Source organism: Benincasa hispida, chromosome 12 (genome assembly GCF_027475165.1).
Source record: "Benincasa hispida cultivar pf3 chromosome 12, pf3_genome.v1.1, whole genome shotgun sequence".
Classification (NCBI taxonomy): Eukaryota; Viridiplantae; Streptophyta; class Magnoliopsida; order Cucurbitales; family Cucurbitaceae; genus Benincasa; species Benincasa hispida.
In genome coordinates, this window is record NC_143489.1 from 41,649,872 (window position 1) to 41,656,925 (window position 7,054).

Consider the following 7,054-nt stretch of genomic DNA (forward strand, 5'->3'; position numbering starts at 1 on the left):
AGTCTAGTTGTTGAAATAGGGATTCCAAAAGGAAACTCTAGAGGAATCAAGCTGGAAACTTAAGATTTTGCAAGAAGGTTGAGCTCCCAGGTGAATTTGGGATGGTGGTAAAGATTTAAAGTTTTGGCCAAACCACGAAGAATTCTAAGCTTAAATTTTAAGGTAAGCATCTTAACACATTTTTTCACAAATTTGTAGAAGGAAATTTCTTGAGAAAAGCCCTAGACATTGAGTTATTTAAAGAGTAATTCGAATATGGAATTCTTTGAACAAACAGGCAGCTGTTTGAGATGAACAAGCAGATAGCTCAAGATTGACGCACGGGTAAGGATAAGGCTAAGTGATGACATGCAGATGCATGCCATCTTAGTCCTTTTACTTAGAATTATGAAGGTTGTTAGATAGAACATGTGGCAATCATGTTAGGAATTCACGAGAAAAAGAGTTTGCATCGATCAGCATGTCGAATCTCAGCTAACCCGTTAATTTGTGTTAATTATGCGTTTAATATTCTATTTTTATAGCCAATGCAGGAAATGAAAGCAAACGTGAAAATCGGACCACCGCATCGATGACTGCATGCGGAGAAACGCTCCATCGCAAAGGCAAATGCATCGATCAATGCATGGAAATTGCGAAAATCAGCCGTATGTGTCCATCGCATGGGAGTTACACTCCTCAAGTGATTGTGGTCATCATGTAGAGTTGCGGTATTAAGCGAATGCGACCATTGAATGATTGCGGCTACACGACAATGCCAACTAATGGGATCAACACAAGGTAGGTGGAATGAACGTATCAACGCATCTACTTCGAGAAAATCCAAAGCTGATGCTAACATTTCATCTACCACGCCGTTGGTGGCAGAGGTTCAGAAAGGACTAACGTGCCGAACGTCAGACTCAAAGCAGTCCAATTAATATTATTGGCAATCTAAGCTCTATAAATAAAAGCTGATGAGCAGAAATTCAAGTTATCCAAGGTTTTCGCCTGAGGTTCGCCTAGGGTGGATCCTTGTGATCTAGACAAAATACGTGAGAAGACGCTGAGAGTTATTCACCTCCTTCATCCATTCCGATTGACAACCGGAGCCTTCGATCGGAGCTAGATCTCGAAAGAGTCAGCTTCTCCACCCATCCATGGCACCATTGGCAGCCTTGACGCACATCCGCTGGGAGCAAATCTTTGCTTTCAGCCGGTCATTTCCTTTTCCTTTCTTTTCTCATATTGTATTGTATGACATTTTGGAATTAAGGAATTAATACAACTTGTTTTAATTCCTTAATTCAGCAATAATCAACTGCCCAAGAAGGTAAGTGGTTGAAAATATGTTGTATTAGATGTTCTATAAAATCAAAATTGGGACACGATCCTTCCACTAAGAGTAGACACCTACTCCTTTCAGATTTGGCGTTTCAAAAGATATGCAAAGTTTATACACTTGGATGGAGTTAGCCAGGAATCTTAATGATAATGATTTTCCAAAAGCATATATAATTGGTTAGGTTGTTTGGGAAGAGAGAAATAAGGCCCTTCACTCAAAGCTGATTCCATTCATGGTGGAATGGACCAGTGTGAATGGATAATGGAATATGCAAGATCTATGAGGCACATATCTTCTAAATTTAAAAGTGTTGGACTTGAGTTTTCTCAAAATATTGATTTTTTTAGAAGTGAGGTGAATTTTATTCATGTTGTTGATGCTGCTTATTCCCACAATGCCATGAAGGTTAGGTTGGAGGCATTGTTGGTACGTCATCTTAAGGCATTCTAGCTTCTTTAAGTAGGTGCCACGAATTTTACTCAAGTGTTTTGGATGCTGAAGCTATTGCGATATATAAAGGTCTCCATTTGGCGAATAGTGATGGGATCGAATCCCAATACGGAAGCATGTGAACGCTGGTGCCAATGATTTCAATTTTGGAAGACATGAAAAAATAGAGAAATAAAAGATGTAGGATAAATAATTTCTACACAACATGCTTTTACAAGGAAGAGGAGGACGCTTGAAGGTCGTCTTTTATGCAATTCCTCCTAAACAAAGTCCCACGTACAGCAAGCTTCTCCCACTCGAACAAGAATCTACCTAAGGGATACTACCATTAGTGTTACCTTGCTATTCTCTGACAAGAATCGGGATGATAGGATCCAACCTTTGGAGAAGGGAATAAGAATTTACAGAATAACCATTCTGTGTAATTCTATTGAGAGTATGAAAGAGCTTTCTTTTTGTTGTGTGAATATAGAGGAAAAACTCGCAATAGTAATACATTTTTCTCTTCTTTGCAAAATTCATTTAAGTGAGAGAGAGTTAATTGGAGGAGAAATTATAACCCCCCTCCACTAATTCGCGATAGATCCCATGAGACTTATCTTTTTATTTGATTTTATATTAAATCAAATTTAATATATAATTAAATAATATTAATTAATTATCAATTAATTAATCAATATATATAATTAAAACCGTATTTGAATCATATTCAAATATAATCCTCTTTCATAACCTATAGTTTAATATTAATCTTATTCACATTAATTTTAACCTATAGTTTAATATGAATCTCATATAATTAATATCCTAATCTTATTCAAATATTTATCTCAATTATATTATAAACTTTAATTTTAATCTTATTCAAAATTAACTTTATATTATAATATATCCATATACATTATATTAATTGCATTTCATACAATTAATATTCCCTTATCTAATTTGAACAATTCAAATTAATCCAAAACTAAATATTTCTTGATTTATTCTTAGTGAGCTAACAAGGAAACTTAACGGGCCTACAAATTAGAAACTCCAATGATAGAGATTAATTATTTGAACTCTTTAATTAAAATAATAAATGTTCATTAATGATGAGTCACTTCATTAAAGTCTCACAGCTGCACTTTTCGCACTGTAGATATATTTTTGTATCCATGGATATAACCATTACTAGTAAGTCAACCCTTCATGAATTTCTTATAATTACAGCTAGGTCAAGTTACAGTTTTACCCCTATAATTATGTTAGGATTGGTGTCTTAATTTTCCTGAAGTCTCATAGTTTGTAATATATACACATTATTATGAATAAAATAAGAGTTATTTTATTTTGCATTTACTCATATCCAATAAACAAAGCTCCATGGTTATCGTATGTAAACTTAAGCATGTATATGAGATATAAAAGTGGATCATGCCTTAAGTGATAACCTAAATAGGTCTATAGTATAAGGATTAAGGAGGGAACCTTGATCCTGGTGACAATACGGATACGACCCGCTTTGTAGAGGTTTGCAAGTGTTGTGAACTACTATAGATGGTAGATCCTGACCATTCATGTGGAGACATGCGAGCGAAGATGTCCTACACAAAGAGTTTGTAAAAAACCAAACCACGAGATGATTCGTGTCTGTATCTAATGCCATAGATACTAGAGACTTATATCTCACCTAAACGATCATGGGTGACATGACCTCAATCCTGAGTGTTTTGGGAACTCCTGCTTTTGAGGGTGGTCCTTTGATTAGTATGGGTGAGAGTGGCCAGATTGCCAACTCAACATACCTAACCTTTTATGAACATGTCTGATTTGGGAGCTGAGAACTCAGTTACACAAGATGGAATTCACTTCTTCCCTGAAGTAGGGGTAAGTAGATAGATTGCTCCCTTAAGTGCTGATTCTAGGGCTTGAACATAATGGCCACAGTTTCTCTTTGGAAGACTCAGTTATAGTAGGATTATGGCTTATGTTCATTAGAAGGATTAGTGGTACTTAAGGAGTTAGATGTAACTATAGAGGCATAACGATTATTGGCTCAGCTGTACTTACAGGTGATCTGTGAAGGGTTATCGCACTGTTGATTGATTAATATAGACACAAAATATATATGTGGTAAGGATAATTCAGTTGTCGGTCTTTATTGGAGTGTCTAGAAGTTAACGGATGGTGGATCTCATGACTAAAGAGTTTAGTCAGTTATTCACATATCGTTGGAGGTTCGAGCTATAGGTCCATAAGGTCCCCTTGGTAGCTCAATGGATTCGAGTTGAGGATCAGTTCTTGGTGTTGATTTGAAAGGTTCAAATTGACAAGAGGTAATTCGATTATATATGATATAATCGGTATGATGTATGAGATACATCAAGTAGAGGATTAATATAAATGAGATTAACATTAAGTACCATGAAATAAAAAAAAAAAAGAGCTATGGTTTATAAGTTTCATGAGATGAAATATTAAAACTATAGGTTATAAATATAGTATGGTAAGTTGGTTATCATATATTTATAATTCTATTAATTATTTGATAATTATCTATTTTTCTCTAATAACCAATTAAGTGGGAGGTTATTGGTGGTTTCATGGTAACCGTGAGATAAAAGGAAAAATGTTTTCATAAATTTTAGTAAGTTTTGGCAAAAATGTTTTAAGATTTCTCTCTCGGAAAAAGAATCTCATGGAAGTTGTCAAGTAAATAAGATTTACTAAGCGACATCTTGACTAAGGTAAACGATCGTGTAGTGTTTTGTAAGCAACAGACAGGGAACTAAACCATGAGCTAAACGATCGCTTAGCTTTTGCTAGATGATCACTTAGCTTTTGCTCAACGATTAGGCATCGACCTATGCAATAGGTTTATAGTAAGTGGGTAAAGGGTGTATGTCAACACGTCCTACGGTTTGTGTCATTGGTTTGCACCGTGAGATCATTTTCTACTCCTTTGTGGTGCCCTGGGAGCGTCCCCCTTTGGATGGATTTTGTGCAGTTGGTTAAGATCAAAGTGAACTCCAGAAATGGATAAGGTCGCTTTAGGTTTTGCCCCAATCAGATTTTTTCCCTTCGGATTGGCTGCTTGGGGCAGATCTCTAGGGCCTAAAATGGCGGGTCACACTTACGGGAAATTGTTAAGTAAGTTAATGATCTCTTGACCAAATCAATGATGGCTAGTCATTATAGGAGCAAGAGTTGTTCTGGTATTAATAACTGGTTGAGAAGTTCTCAATTTAGAGGAGGGATAATTGACCTCCCTTCGGCGGCTTTTTTCCTAAATCTTTGAAGCGTCATTACGAAACTAGATGTCACATGGGGTTCATGTTAGTTTTGCTGAACCTTATTGGATGTTGTATGTTTTTTTAACGGGTATTTGCTTAAAACCTAACGTAGGTCAATGTGCTTTTATTTTCAGCATCGTGTCTGTATTTTCGTGTAATGCCTTTAATTTGACCGGTTACATACAATGGAAAGAGTCTTGTAAAACGACCTCGAATTTGTCATGGTTGAGGAATGTTCTCAAGTTCCGACCTTTGATGCACCGCAAAGTGTTCGTAATGCATATGAGGTGTGGATGAAGGCTAATTCATTGGCCCAACTTCACATTTTGGCCAGCATACCTGATGTTTTGGCAAAAAGAGTTGAGAACATGGTCATTGCATGCGAGATCATGGACTCGTTGCAAGATTTGTTTGAACGTCAATTCTTACTTTTCGAGCACAGAGGGATGGATGACAAAACCAGTAGTGTCAATTCACAAGTTAAACTCCAGGAAGAGAAAGCAAATGTTGCTGACTCTGTTTAAGTTCATAGAAGGGAAATGTTCTCTGACATGGAACTTGGAGCTTACTTAGGTTCTGATACTGATCCCACTACTCTCCAAAATAGAAGGATATCTAAAGACAACAAATCTGATTTATTGGTCTTGGAGACGTGTTTGATAGAGAATGATGATTCTACCTGGATCCTTGATTTGGGCGTGCTACCAACCATGTCAGTTCCTCTTACTAAGGATTTAGTTCCTGGAAAACGTTGCCACAGGGAGAGATGACTCTTCGAGTCGGTACTAGTGAGGTTGTTTTAACTGTTACTATAGACAGGCTGAAGTTATTTTTGGACAAGAAACGTTATCTGTTGTTGGATAATGTTTTCTTAGTTTCTCATATCAAGAGGAACTTAATCTCGGTTTCTTGTCTCATTGAATAAGTCATACCGTTTTTTTTTTCTGAGAATAAAGTGTTTATTTTTTAGAATGGAATGGAGATTGGTTTTGGTTCAATAGAAAGTAATTTATATGTACTAAGGTCGTTAGTAAAAAAAAGCCTTGTTTAACACTGAAATGTTCAGTATGGCTACAACAGCTAAAAGACAAAAGGTTTCTCCTAAAGAAAACGCCCATCTTTGGCATCTTAGGTTAGCTTACATCAACCTCAATAGGATTGAGCAGTTGGTGAAAAGTGGACTTCTAAAGAGTTTAGAAGAAAACTACTTGTTGGTGTGTGAATCATGCCTCAATGGCAAGATGATCAAACGACCTTTTACTGGAAAAGGTTACATAGCAAAGGAAGCCTGGGAGCTTGTACATTCTAACCTCTGTGGTCTGATGAGTGTTAGAGCTCAAAATGGGCATGAATATTTCAACTCTTTCATAGATGATTATTCAAGGTATGGGTATCTCTACCTAATGCAACGTAAGTCTGAAGCCCTTAACAAGTTCAAAGAGTATAAGGCTGAAGTTGAAAACCTGTTAGGTAAGAAGATAAAAGTACTACGATCTGATCATGGTGGAGAGTATATGGACCTCCCATTCCAGAACTATATGATAGAACATGGGATTGCATCCCAACTCTCGACCCCAGGTATACCTCAATAGAATGGTGTATCAAAAAGGAGAAACAAAACCTTGTTAGACATGGTTCGGTCTATAATGAGTTATGTTCATCTTCCAGACTCGTTTTTGGGTTTTGCAATGGAGACTGCATGTTACATTCTGAACAACGCTCCCTCAAAAAGTGTTTTTGAAACACATTTTGAGTTATGGAGTGGCCGTAAAGGTAGTTTACGCCACTTTAGGATTTGAGGGTGTCCGGCACATGTGCTTTTGACTAACCCAAAGAAGTTGGAACCATGTTCGAAAGTTTTCTTCTTTGTAGGCTACCCCAAGGAAATGAGGGGTGGATACTTCTATGATTCGAGTGAGAACAAAGTGTTTGTTTCTACAAATGCTATCTTCTTGGAAGAATACCACATAAGGTATCATAAGCCACGAAGTAAGCTTATTTT